The sequence below is a fragment of the Ceratotherium simum genome, chromosome 2 (assembly GCF_057802395.1).
Source record: "Ceratotherium simum simum isolate JZ-2026a chromosome 2, ASM5780239v1, whole genome shotgun sequence".
Classification (NCBI taxonomy): Eukaryota; Metazoa; Chordata; class Mammalia; order Perissodactyla; family Rhinocerotidae; genus Ceratotherium; species Ceratotherium simum.
Genome location: NC_141901.1, coordinates 34,481,728 through 34,494,602, shown reverse-complemented (window position 1 = coordinate 34,494,602; position 12,875 = coordinate 34,481,728). Strand labels below are relative to the sequence as shown.

The 12,875-nt window shown below is 71.4% G+C and overlaps 9 non-coding genes across 9 annotated transcripts; 4 read left to right on the top strand and 5 right to left on the bottom strand.

The window, feature by feature from the left end:
* Nucleotides 1-200: 200 nt before the first annotated feature.
* TRNAD-GUC (transfer RNA aspartic acid (anticodon GUC)) lies at nt 201-272 on the bottom strand. Its single transcript has one exon. It is a non-coding gene; the product is annotated as a tRNA-Asp (tRNA).
* A 582-nt stretch (nt 273-854) lies between these two features.
* Nucleotides 855-937, top strand: TRNAL-CAG (transfer RNA leucine (anticodon CAG)). Its single transcript has one exon. It is a non-coding gene; the product is annotated as a tRNA-Leu (tRNA).
* A 1,714-nt stretch (nt 938-2,651) lies between these two features.
* On the top strand, nt 2,652-2,722 carry TRNAG-GCC (transfer RNA glycine (anticodon GCC)). Its single transcript has one exon. It is a non-coding gene; the product is annotated as a tRNA-Gly (tRNA).
* A 3,373-nt stretch (nt 2,723-6,095) lies between these two features.
* On the bottom strand, nt 6,096-6,167 carry TRNAG-UCC (transfer RNA glycine (anticodon UCC)). The gene has a single exon. It is a non-coding gene; the product is annotated as a tRNA-Gly (tRNA).
* A 680-nt stretch (nt 6,168-6,847) lies between these two features.
* Nucleotides 6,848-6,919, bottom strand: TRNAD-GUC (transfer RNA aspartic acid (anticodon GUC)). The gene has a single exon. It is a non-coding gene; the product is annotated as a tRNA-Asp (tRNA).
* A 582-nt stretch (nt 6,920-7,501) lies between these two features.
* TRNAL-CAG (transfer RNA leucine (anticodon CAG)) lies at nt 7,502-7,584 on the top strand. Its single transcript has one exon. It is a non-coding gene; the product is annotated as a tRNA-Leu (tRNA).
* A 1,712-nt stretch (nt 7,585-9,296) lies between these two features.
* Nucleotides 9,297-9,367, top strand: TRNAG-GCC (transfer RNA glycine (anticodon GCC)). Its single transcript has one exon. It is a non-coding gene; the product is annotated as a tRNA-Gly (tRNA).
* Nucleotides 9,368-12,341: 2,974 nt separating this feature from the next.
* On the bottom strand, nt 12,342-12,412 carry TRNAE-CUC (transfer RNA glutamic acid (anticodon CUC)). The gene has a single exon. It is a non-coding gene; the product is annotated as a tRNA-Glu (tRNA).
* Nucleotides 12,413-12,720: 308 nt separating this feature from the next.
* On the bottom strand, nt 12,721-12,792 carry TRNAG-UCC (transfer RNA glycine (anticodon UCC)). The gene has a single exon. It is a non-coding gene; the product is annotated as a tRNA-Gly (tRNA).
* Nucleotides 12,793-12,875: the final 83 nt, after the last annotated feature.

The following is a 12,875-nucleotide window of genomic DNA, read 5'->3' as shown; positions in this document are numbered from 1 at the left end:
CGCTCGGCTGTGGCGAGCAAGCGCCCGGCGAGGAGGAGGACAAGGAGGAGGGAGAAGGGTCCGGGTGGGCGAGGGTGGGCAGCCGGGGCACGAGTCGGCGGCCTGCGCCTCGCTGGAGGGCGGGGGAGGGAGAAGAAGGGCCCTTGGGCGCAAGCGGGTGGGCGGAGAGCGCTGCCCGGCGCCCAAAGAGGGCGTCTTGCCTCCCCATCGGGGAATCGAACCCCGGTCTCCCGCGTGACAGGCGGGAATACTCACCACTATACTAACGAGGATGGCGGCGGTCGCCCCGGCGCGCGACCGCTGTCCGGCTGCCCGCCGACGCCTACCCTGCCCTCGACCTTCTGCCCACCACGGCTGCCCGGCGCGTGCCCGGCCCGACCCGACCCGACCCCTAAACAATCGCGTCATTCGACAAAGCAGATCGCGACCTCGATCCGGACCCGGACCCGGACCCGGACCCGGACCCGGACCCGGGGCTGCTCAAAGCTCCGAGTGCGCGCTGCCTGTTGCCTCCAGTGCGGGGATCGCGCCGGCAGGAAGAGGCCCGAGAGGGCGAGCAAGGCGGCGGGGAGAAGGTGGGCGCGCGCCGTGCCGCGTCCGCCGCGAGGGGAGGCGCGGGTGGGGGGGCTGGCGGCAGAGGACGGCCGCACCCCGGGGACGCGGCCCGGCGGGGGCCGGGGGTGGGCGAGGGGGTGTGGGCGGCGGAGCCCGGCGAGTCTCCCCGCCGGTCGGCGCGCGGGTCCCGTCCCTTGCGCGCCCACACAGCGGCCCGCCAGGCGCCGCGTGCGGCCAGGGTGGCACCGCTCTGCGCGTCGGGTCCCAGCCAGGTGAGCGGACACGCGCCCAGGCCCGCCGTCAGGATGGCCGAGCGGTCTAAGGCGCTGCGTTCAGGTCGCAGTCTCCCCTGGAGGCGTGGGTTCGAATCCCACTCCTGACACGCCCACCTTTTGGCCCGCCCAACAAATGCCCGGGTCCCGGGCCTCCGCGACACCCCGTCGCAGCTCTTCACCGCCTTACCGTCCGTCGCTGGCTTGCGCTCTTGCCGCCTCTCCAAAGTCCAGCCCCTACACCCACGCCTCTCGCCCCACCAGCTGCTCAGGCACGGCCACCTTTCCTGCCGACCCGTGCGCCGGCCTGGCAGAAATAGCCCAGGAGGGTGCTCCGGCGCCTTGAACCCCCTGGCAACTGGCTTCCTGGACGCACGCGCTCCCCCACCCACTCACACACCCTTCCTACCTGACCCCCCGCACGCGGAAGCTTCAGGACTTTGCACCACATCTTTCCCTCCCCTGCTTCCCCTCCCCGTCCCCGCGCCCCCCACCTCCCTCCGACCCCATCCCTGCGGCCCCCCCCGCCCCCGCCCACGCCCCCGCTCCGTGCTTGTGGCTTTCCCCCTCCCCAACTGCCTCCCTCCACTCCCGTCTCCGCTCCCACTGCCGCTCCCTCACCGCGCCCTGCGTGAAGAAAGCCCTCCACGGGTCACCCTCCGACTTCTGCCTGGTGAACAGCGACTCCCTCTTAGAGCCTGACACTCGCGCAACCAGCAGCACACCGTCCGACGTTCTGTCCTTGCCGCCAGCCCCGCCCGCCTGCCCGCCCATGCCATTCTCTCCACACCCTACTGAGGTCGCGGTCCCCATCTTGCTGGCCTGTGCTACCCACCGCGATTTTTCACCTCGGGGCCTCGCCCTGGCCACACCTGCCTGCCTCCAGGGACACGCGCAGCGCAGCCATCTGCTCGCCAGCCAACGACAGAGCCCTCCTGCACAGGGCCTGCCTGGCACCTGAGCCCAAGCCGGGAAGGTTGCTCCAGTGAGGAGCCAGCGGAAGCCCTGGACCCCCCGTCACGCACCCGCCACCGGCCGGCCCCAGCCGGTCACCCCCTCGGCGGCCACACCGCGTCTCGAAGCGGAAACCGCAGCCGGGGCCGAACCCCACCACACCGGCGCGCTCCCTCAGCGGGCTGCCCGCGAGCCGGCAGCCACTCCGCCACAGCGCTCCTCCGATCCGAGACCGCGCTCCTGCCTCGCCACCGACGCACCGGAGCCGGACCCTGGCCGGGAGGCCGTCGGCCAGAGCGCGGAAGCCAGGCTCGGGCACTTGGCCTGGCCTCTTGGCCTGAGGCCCGCTCGGCGGCGGGCGGCGGCGGAGGCCGCGCTCCCGGGCCTCCAGCTCCGACGGCTCCCCCCACGCCCCGCCGCCCGCGCCCTCGCACAGCCGGAGCACCGTGCCCGCCCGTGCCCGCCCTCGCGCCCAGCGCACCGGCAAGAAAGCCAGCCGCCCAAGGCACTTTGGGACCGGGCTGTGGGTCGTCGAAGGGAACGTCGGCCTTCAGCTGCACCCGCCCACAGATCGCCTACCCTGACTGGCATTCGGGCGCGGGCCCGGCAGTCCGGCTCCCGGCTGCCTCTGGCGACGCCGGCCATCTCGCCGCGGCCCTGGGCGGCAGAGAAGGCGCGGCACGGGCCGAGCCTGCCTCGGTGCCTCGGTGCCTCCTCGCCCGCCCCCTTGCGTCCGCGCCTGCGCCCTAGCGCCCTCCACGTACCTGGAGCCTCTCTTGGAGCCCACCAGTCCGCCGCCTGCTCAGACGGAGCAGGTGGCCGCGGAGGGCGGCGACCAGCGTCGGGCGGCTGGTGGCGGCGGCCATCGGTGCATGGGTGGTTCAGTGGTAGAATTCTCGCCTGCCACGCGGGAGGCCCGGGTTCGATTCCCGGCCCATGCAGCACCGCGTTCCCCTTTTGGTCCCGCCGCCCCAACGCCGAAGCGAGGCTTCCTCTCTCCCGCGCTCAAGGCACCTGTCCCACACCGGCTCTGCGGCCCACCGCAGCACATTCCACGTGCTCTCGTCTCCCCCGCCCCCACCCCCAAGCCCCCTCTCTCGCCCTGGAGACAGAAAGTCCACGCGGGGAACCAAGCCCCCGTGCCCAGACACCTCGACCGCTCAGCCACTCTTGTGCCCACACGCCTTCCTTGTCCCTCTGCTCTTCGCTCCCGTGACCCCGCTCGGCTCACGCCTTTCGCCGAGGAAGGCTACCCTGCACCACACACTGGACCCCGCACGCCCCGCTCCGTCACGGGGTTCGCCCCGCTCTCTGCCTCGCTCTACCCCACTCCGAGAATCAGACCGTGTCGGTTCCTACCACCAGTAGGAGGCAACTTGCCACTCCTACGAGTGATGCACCGCATTCTCCCGACGGTCACCGAGTCGTGATGGCGCGCGCTCCACTCATTCCGAAGAGTTCCGCGATATCATCACGATGCACACACACAGCGAGCGTTCATTCACCTTCTCCCGCTTGGCCGCTCTATTTCCCAAACGCTGGCCCGCCCCTCCACCACTAAAACCACCTCCGCCGCCGCCACCACCAAGTCCGCCGAGTCACCTCCACCAGGGCCAGCACCGAGTCCACCGCCATCAGCGCCAGCACCACCACTATCGTCACCGCCGCCGCCAGAACACCCCCGTCGCAGGCAGCACCACCACCCGAGAACCAGCGCGCACACTCCCGGGTCCAACAGCACCACAGCCTGCAAACCCCAAGCGGCACCGCCAGCCCCAGCACCACCTCCTCCACCCCTCACCACCCTCCTACTCCACCAGACACCCCTACTCCTCTCCTGCCCCACACTCCCCTCCCCGCTCCGCCCCACCCGCGGCCCCCACCTTCCAAATTCTGCTTGGCCGGGGACCGCGGGTTGCATTCGTCCCTTTGGCCTCTTTTCAACTCAAGCCCAGACACACACCTGAGACCCGACTCTTTGTCGTGGGGAGAGGTCACTTGTGTCTCTGGGGCAGTTGAATTCCCCACCCTTGCCTGCTGCCTACCCCTCCTCTCACCCTACTCCTTAGCCTGACCACCTCGCAGCACAGCACACCAGTCTCGCCGGCCTGGGTCCTCTCCCACCACGGGGCCTTCCACCTTCCTCGCGCCAGGGCCCACGGCCCCTGCCCGCCACCTGCTGTTCCTTCCAGCCTCCAGGCTCACCCCCTCCATCCCTCCGCCACCAACCCCGTGGACCCCGGGCCCCTCTACGCACACTTCCACCGGTCCTGTCCTCCTCCCTCGGGCCCCTCGGACAAACCCCTGCTCCGTCCCCACCCGCACCTAAACCTCGCCCCCCACCCCCCCGCGGCACCCGTGCCGGGCAAGGTGCGCCACCGCCCGGAGCCTGCGCAGAGCCCCTGCCTGAGCGGCCAGCCGCACTCCCGGCCACATCCCGCAAGCCCCGCACCTCCCCGCCCACGCTCCACTCCGACCCACCCGGGACGCCCTCCCACACCTCCCCCGTGAGCAGCACGACGCTCACGGCCGTCCCCTCTTTTCGGGGTCATTTGGCCCTGTGCCCTGACCCGCGTGGGAGGCCACCCACGGGAACAGACACCTTCATCCTGCTCTGTCACCCGCCCACCCACACTCACCCCCAGCACCCCGGCCAGGCCGGTGAGGGAACTTCCTGCGCTGGCGGTGAGCACCCCCATGCCGACAGGGGCTCCTCGGCACACGTGAGAACGGCTCTGTCTAAACCCGGGGAGTGTGCCGCCGCCGCCGCCGCCGCCGCAGGTCTCTGCCCTTCCTGGGCTCCGCTCTCCACTTTTGCCTCTGAAGGAGCCAGTCGGCGAAGAGGTGTTCAACTCGCTGACAGCGGCCCGGCTGTCGTGGCGGGAAGGAGACCGAGAGCTGCCATCTACTTCGGGGAGTGTCCACAGAAGGAGATGGATCCCAGGGTGGAGACAGGGATGGCGTCCATCCTGGGTGGCTGGATGGTCGGTAAGGCGGGAACAGGAACACATCGGACGGTCCAATCTAGGTGGCGGGTGGGGAGGGGTGTGTCGGGCAGGAAGCGTTCCCGGTAACCTTCTGGCCACTTGGTGAGAGGACTGAGAGCGTCGGTGATGCCAGTCGAATACAATGTTGGCCAGAAGTCCACTCTGTCATCCCTCTGCCTCCAGCCCCCCCCCCCTGCTTGGCCAGACTGGCCTCCTCCATCTCCCTGCTCTGTCTCCTCCGCCGCCGCCGGGTGGTCTAGCTACCCGGACAGACGGACGGGTCCAGGTTCATTCTGACTTCTCCGCCTCCCGGGCGCCAGGCTCCGGCTCTCGGCTCCCCTCGGCGCACGAGACCACGACGCACTTGGCGCCCAATCGGCGGCCCCGGGGAGACGCAGCCGGCACGGGACCTGGCCGGCGGCGGCGGGTAAGCTGCCCGCGCCTTCGCCGGCAGGAGGCGCCAAGTGAAGGACCACGCCACAGGCCCTGGCCGGTGGCCGGACCTGTCGACGTAGACCCCGGCCCCTCCCCACCCCAACCGGGCCGCACCTCAGGAGGCAGGAAGGGGTGGCAGGGGCCGCGAGGTTTGTCCCGGCCGAAGGCGTGCCGCTGGAGAGTCGAAGCACGTGCGGTGGCCACGGCGGGCGAGTGGCTGCCCGGGCCACTGTGGTGTGGGGCGGAGGAAGAGGGGGAGCGAGGCGAGCGTCCGACGAGGAGGAGGAGGAGAGACGTCGGGTGGGCGAGGCGAGGCGAGGCGAGGCGAGCGAGGGCCAAAAGGTTGGCAGGGGCGCAGGTGAGGTGGCAGGGCTTGGGCTGGCCGTGGAGGGTGCCGGGTGGCCTTGTCGGGGTCGGGGCCGAGGCCGAGGGTAAGGGGCGAAGCGAGCGAGCTCTGGCGTGGGCTAAAGGGGTTGTGGAGGTGCTGGGGAGGCGGAGAGAAAGAAGATAAGGCTTCCCTGACCGGGAATCGAACCCGGGCCGCGGCGGTGAGCGCCGAATCCTAACCACTAGACCACCAGGGAGCGTCAGGCCTCGCGCCTGGCCTGCGCCTCCTGGACCCGGGGCCTCCATCCCGCCCGCTCGGCGCTCGCTTGGAGCCAGCCCCTGCCTTTGGCAGGCCAGCCGCGCGCGGCCCCTGGCAATGCACGCGCCCTGGCGTTCTTCCTGCCCGGCTGCACCCTCAAAACACTACTGCGCGCGCCTCCTTCTCACACACACGCACACGCACACGCGCACGGCCGCGGGCCCGGCTCCCGGCTCCCGGCTCCCGGCTCCCGGCTCCCGGCTCCGGGCACGGAGGGCCCTGCGGTTCCGCAAAAGGTCGGCCCGCTGCGTTGGCCGGGAATCGAACCCGGGTCAACTGCTTGGAAGGCAGCTATGCTCACCACTATACCACCAACGCTGCACAGCCCGGGCTGCCCCGAGATGCCGGCCCGGGGCTCGCGCCGGCGCCGTCACGCCGCCGCCGCTGCCGCCGCCCGGCGCAGCCCTGCCCCGACGCCCCGCCCGCTCGCAGCTCGGCGCTGCCCCAGGCGCCGCCAACGGCCGCCCCGCGCCAGACGCAGCGGCCCTCGTCCGCCGGCCCGACCGCCTCTGGGGGGCGCCCTGGCCGCCGTTCGACCCGACCAAAGCCAAAGCCGACCCCGACCCCGTCACGTCCCCCCTCCTCCTCCCTCTCAGGTCCTGCGGCAGCGGCTCGGCCAAGCCCTTCTCCACCCGCGGCTCCGCGAGGCCACTTCCCGCACCGAGGCGGGGACCCATCCGACCCCCGACCCGTCCCGGCAGCTGTGCAGCTGTGCGTCGCGTCGCAAGGAGCCCATTGCGCCAGCCACCTTGGCAGGGCCGCTCGTCGGGCGCCGTGGGGAGGAGCAGAGGAAGCCCTCGCTCGGCTGTGGCGAGCAAGCGCCCGGCGAGGAGGAGGACAAGGAGGAGGGAGAAGGGTCCGGGTGGGCGAGGGTGGGCAGCCGGGGCACGAGTCGGCGGCCTGCGCCTCGCTGGAGGGCGGGGGAGGGAGAAGAAGGGCCCTTGGGCGCAAGCGGCTGGACGGAGAGCGCTGCCGGCGACCAAAAGAGGGCGTCTTGCCTCCCCGTCGGGGAATCGAACCCCGGTCTCCCGCGTGACAGGCGGGGATACTCACCACTATACTAACGAGGACGGCGGCGGCCGCCCCGGCGCGCGACCGCTGTCCGGCTGCCCGCCGACGCCTACCCTGCCCTCGACCTTCTGCCCACCACGGCTGCCCGGCGCGTGCCCGGCCCGACCCGACCCGACCCCTAAACAATCGCGTCATTCGACAAAGCAGATCGCGACCTCGATCCGGACCCGGACCCGGACCCGGACCCGGACCCGGACCCGGGGCTGCTCAAAGCTCCGAGTGCGCGCTGCCTGTTGCCTCCAGTGCGGGGATCGCGCCGGCAGGAAGAGGCCCGGGGGGGCGAGCAAGGCGGCGGGGGGAAGGGGGGGGCGCGCCGTGCCGCGCCCGCCGCGAGGGGAGGCGGGGGGGGGGGGGCTGGCGGCAGAGGACGGCCGCACCCCGGGGACGCGGCCCGGCGGGGGCCGGGGGTGGGCGAGGGGGTGTGGGCGGCGGAGCCCGGCGAGTCTCCCCGCCGGTCGGCGCGCGGGTCCCGTCCCTTGCGCGCCCACACAGCGGCCCGCCAGGCGCCGCGTGCGGCCAGAGTGGCACCGCTCTGCGCGTCGGGTCCCAGCCAGGTGAGCGGACACGCGCCCAGGCCCGCCGTCAGGATGGCCGAGCGGTCTAAGGCGCTGCGTTCAGGTCGCAGTCTCCCCTGGAGGCGTGGGTTCGAATCCCACTCCTGACACGCCCACCTTTTGGCCCGCCCAACAAATGCCCGGGTCCCGGGCCTCCGCGACACCCCGTCGCAGCTCTTCACCGCCTTACCGTCCGTCGCTGGCTTGCGCTCTTGCCGCCTCTCCAAAGTCCAGCCCCTACACCCACGCCTCTCGCCCCACCAGCTGCTCAGGCACGGCCACCTTTCCTGCCGACCCGTGCGCCGGCCTGGCAGAAATAGCCCAGGAGGGTGCTCCGGCGCCTTGAACCCCTGGCACCTGGCTTCCTGGACGCACGCGCTCCCCCACCCACTCACACACCCTTCCTACCTGACCCCCCGCACGCGGAAGCTTCAGGACTTTGCACCACATCTTTCCCTCCTGCTTCCCCTCCCCGTCCCCGCGCCCCCACCTCCCTCCGACCCCATCCCTGCGGCCCCCGCCCCCGCCCACGCCCCGCTCCGTGCTTGTGGGTTTCCCCTCCCCAACTGCCTCCCTCCCACTCCCGTCTCCGCTCCCACTGCCGCTCCCTCACCGCGCCCTGCGTGAAGAAAGCCCTCCACGGGTCACCCTCCGACTTCTGCCTGGTGAACAGCGACTCCCTCTTAGAGCCTGACACTCGCGCAACCAGCAGCACACCGTCCGACGTTCTGTCCTTGCCGCCAGCCCCGCCCGCCTGCCCGCCCATGCCATTCTCTCCACACCCTACTGAGGTCGCGGTCCCCATCTTGCTGGCCTGTGCTACCCACCGCGATTTTTCACCTCGGGGCCTCGCCCTGGCCACACCTGCCTGCCTCCAGGGACACGCGCAGCGCAGCCATCTGCTCGCCAGCCAACGACAGAGCCCTCCCTGCACAGGGCCTGCCTGGCACCTGAGCCCAAGCCGGGAAGGTTGCTCCAGTGAGGAGCCAGCGGAAGCCCTGGACCCCCCGTCACGCACCCGCCAACGTCCGGCCCCCAGCCGGGGCCACCCCCCTCGGCGGCCACACCGCGTCTCGAAGCGGGAAACCGCAGCCGGGGCCGAACCCCACCACACCGGCGCGCTCCCTCAGCGGGCTGCCCGCGAGCCGGCAGCCACTCCGCCACAGCGCTCCTCCGATCCGAGACCGCGCTCCTGCCTCGCCACCGACGCACCGGAGCCGGACCCTGGCCGGGAGGCCGTCGGCCAGAGCGCGGAAGCCAGGCTCGGGCACTTGGCCTGGCCTCTTGGCCTGAGGCCCGCTCGGCGGCGGGCGGCGGCGGAGGCCGCGCTCCCGGGCCTCCAGCTCCGACGGCTCCCCCCACGCCCCGCCGCCCGCGCCCTCGCACAGCCGGAGCCCCGTGCCCGCCCGTGCCCGCCCTCCCGCCCAGCGCACCGGCAAGAAAGCCAGCCTCCCAAGGCACTTTGGGACCGGGCTGTGGGCGGTCGGAAGGAGCGTCGGCCTTCAGCTGGACCCGCCCACAGGTCGCCTACCCTGACGGGTATTCGGGCGCGGGCCCGGCAGTCCGGCTCCCGGCTGCCTCTGGCGACGCCGGCCATCTCGCCGCGGCCCTGGGCGGCAGAGAAGGCGCGGCACGGGCCGAGCCTGCCTCGGTGCCTCGGTGCCTCCTCGCCCGCCCCCTTGCGTCCGCGCCTGCGCCCTAGCGCCCTCCACGTACCTGGAGCCTCTCTTGGAGCCCACCAGTCCGCCGCCTGCCCACGCGGAGCAGGTGGCCGCGGAGGGCGGCGACCAGCGTCGGGCGGCTGGTGGCGGCGGCCATCGGTGCATGGGTGGTTCAGTGGTAGAATTCTCGCCTGCCACGCGGGAGGCCCGGGTTCGATTCCCGGCCCATGCAGCACCGCGTTCCCCTTTTGGTCCCGCCGCCCCAACGCCGAAGCGAGGCTTCCTCTCTCCCGCGCTCAAGGCACCTGTCCCACACCGGCTCTGCGGCCCACCGCAGCACATTCCACGTGCTCTCGTCTCCCCCGCCCCCACCCCCAAGCCCCCTCTCTCGCCCTGGAGACAGAAAGTCCACGCGGGGAACCAAGCCCCGTGCCCAGACACCTCGACCGCTCAGCCATTCTTCTCCCCACCCGCCTTCCTTGTCCCTCTCCTCTTCGCTCCCGTGCCCCCGCTCGGCTCACGCCTTTCGCTTCGAGGAAGGCTACCCTGCACCACACACTGGACCCCACGCCCCGCTCCGTCACGGGGTTCGCCCCGCTCTCTGCCTCGCTCTACCCCCACTCCGAGAATCAGACCGTGGCGGTTCCTACCACCAGGAGGAGGCAACTTGCCACTCCTACGAGTGATGCACCGCATTCTCCCCGACGGTCACCGAGTCGTGATGGCGCGCGCTCCACTCATTCCGAAGAGTTCCGCGATATCATCACGATGCACACACACAGCGAGCGTTCATTCACCTTCTCCCGCTTGGCCGCTCTATTTCCCAAACGCTGGCCCGCCCCTCCACCACTAAAACCACCTCCGCCGCCGCCACCACCAAGTCCGCCGAGTCACCTCCACCAGGGCCAGCACCGAGTCCACCGCCATCAGCGCCAGCACCACCACTATCGTCACCGCCGCCGCCAGGAACACCCCCGTCGCAGGCAGCACCACCACCCCGAGAACCAGCGCGCACACTCCCGGGTCCAACAGCACCACAGCCTGCAAACCCCAAGCGGCACCGCCAGCCCCAGCACCACCTCCTCCACCCCTCACCACCCTCCTACTCCACCAGACACCCCTACTCCTCTCCTGCCCCACACTCCCCTCCCCGCTCCGCCCCACCCGCGGCCCCCACCTTCCAAATTCTGCTTGGCCGGGGACCGCGGGTTGCATTCGTCCCTTTGGCCTCTTTTCAACTCAAGCCCAGACACACACCTGAGACCCGACTCTTTGTCGTGGGGAGAGGTCACTTGTGTCTCTGGGGCAGTTGAATTCCCCACCCTTGCCTGCTGCCTACCCCTCCTCTCCCCCTACTCCTTAGCCTGTCCACCTCCCAGCACAGCACACCAGCCTGGCCGGCCCGGGTCCTCTCCCACCACAGGGCCTTCCACCTTCCTCGCGCCAGGGCCCACGGCCTGCCCGCCACCTGCTGTTCCTTCCAGCCTCCAGGCTCCCCCCCTCCATCCCTCCGCCACCAACCCCGTGGACGCCGGGCCCCTCTACGCACACTTCCACCGGTCCTGTCCTCCTCCCTCGGGCCCCTCGGACAAACCCCTGCTCCGTCCCCACCCGCACCTAAACCTCGCCCCCCACCCCCGCGGCACCCGTGCCGGGCAAGGTGCGCCACCGCCCGGAGCCTGCGCAGAGCCCCTGCCTGAGCGGCCAGCCGCACTCCCGGCCACATCCGCAAGCCCGCACCTCCCCGCCCACGCTCCACTCCGACCCACCCGGGACGCCCTCCCACACCTCCCCGTGAGCAGCACGACGCTCACGGCCGTCCCTCTTTCGGGGTCATTTGGCCCTGTGCCTGACCCGCGTGGGAGGCCACCCACGGGAACAGACACCTTCATCCTGCTCTGTCACCCGCCCACCCACACTCACCCCAGCACCCCGGCCAGGCCGGTGAGGGAACTTCCTGCGCTGGCGGTGAGCACCCCATGCCGACAGGGGCTCCTCGGCACACGTGAGAACGGCTCTGTCTAAACCCGGGGAGTGTGCCGCCGCCGCCGCCGCCGCCGCAGGTCTCTGCCCTTCCTGGGCTCCGCTCTCCACTTTTGCCTCTGAAGGAGCCAGTCGGCGAAGAGGTGTTCAACTCGCTGACAGCGGCCCGGCTGTCGTGGCGGGAAGGAGGCCGAGGGCTGCCATCTACTTCGGAGTGTCCCCAGAAGGAGATGGATCCCAGGGTGGAGACAGGCATGGCGTCCATCCTGGGTGGCTGGATGGTCGGTAAGGCGGGAACAGGAACACATCGGACGGTCCAATCTGGGTGGCGGGTGGGGAGGGGTGTGTCGGGCAGGAAGCGTTCCCGGTAACCTTCTGGCCACTTGGTGAGAGGACTGAGAGCGTCGGTGATGCCAGTCGAATACAATGTTGGCCAGAAGTCCACTCTGTCATCCCTCTGCCTCCAGCCCCCACCCCCTGCTTGGCCAGACTGGCCTCCTCCATCTCCCTGCTCTGTCTCCTCCGCCGCCGCCGGGTGGTCTAGCTACCCGGACAGACGGACGGGTCCAGGTTCATTCTGACTTCTCCGCCTCCCGGGCGCCAGGCTCCGGCTCTCGGCTCCCCTCGGCGCACGAGACCACGACGCACTTGGCGCCCAATCGGCGGCCCCGGGGAGACGCAGCCGGCACGGGACCTGGCCGGCGGCGGCGGGTAAGCTGCCCGCGCCTTCGCCGGCAGGAGGCGCCAAGTGAAGGACCACGCCACAGGCCCTGGCCGGTGGCCGGACCTGTCGACGTAGACCCCAACCGGAGCCGCACCTCAGGAGGCAGGAAGGGGTGGCTTGGGGGCCGCGAGGTTTGTCCCGGCCGAAGGCGTGCCGCTGGAGAGTCGAAGCACGTGCGGTGGCCACGGCGGGCGAGAGTGGCTGCCCGGGCCACTGTGGTTTGGGGCTGAGGAAGAGCGGGAGCGAGGCGAGCGTCCGACGAGGAGGAGGAGGAGAGACGTCGGGTGGGCGAGGCGAGGCGAGGCGAGGCGAGCGAGGGCCAAAAGGTTGGCAGGGGCGCAGGTGAGGTGGCAGGGCTTGGGCTGGCCGTGGAGGGTGCCGGGTGGCCTTGTCGGGGGTCCGGGGCCGAGGCCGAGGGTAAGGGCGAAGCGAGCGAGCTCTGGCGTGGGCTAAAGGGGTTGTGGAGGTGCTGGGGAGGCGGAGAGAAAGAAGATAAGGCTTCCCTGACCGGGAATCGAACCCGGGCCGCGGCGGTGAGAGCGCCGAATCTAACCACTAGACCACCAGGGAGCGTCAGGCCTCGCGCCTGGCCTGCGCCTCCTGGACCCGGGGCCTCCATCCCGCCCGCTCGGCGCTCCTTGGAGCCAGCCCCCTGCCTTTGGCAGGCCAGCCGCGCGCGGCCCCTGGCAATGCACGCGCCCTAGCGTTCTTCCTGCCCGGCTGCACCCTCAAAACACTACTGCGCGCGCCTCCTTCTCACACACACGCACACGCACACGCGCACGGCCGCGGGCCCGGCTCCCGGCTCCCGGCTCCCGGCTCCCGGCTCCCGGCTCCGGGCACGGAGGGCCCTGCGGTTCCGCAAAAGGTCGGCCCGCTGCGTTGGCCGGGAATCGAACCCGGGTCAACTGCTTGGAAGGCAGCTATGCTCACCACTATACCACCAACGCTGCACAGCCCGGGCTGCCCCGAGATGCCGGCCCGGGGCTCGCGCCGGCGCCGTCACGCCGCCGCCGCTGCCGCCGCCCGGCGC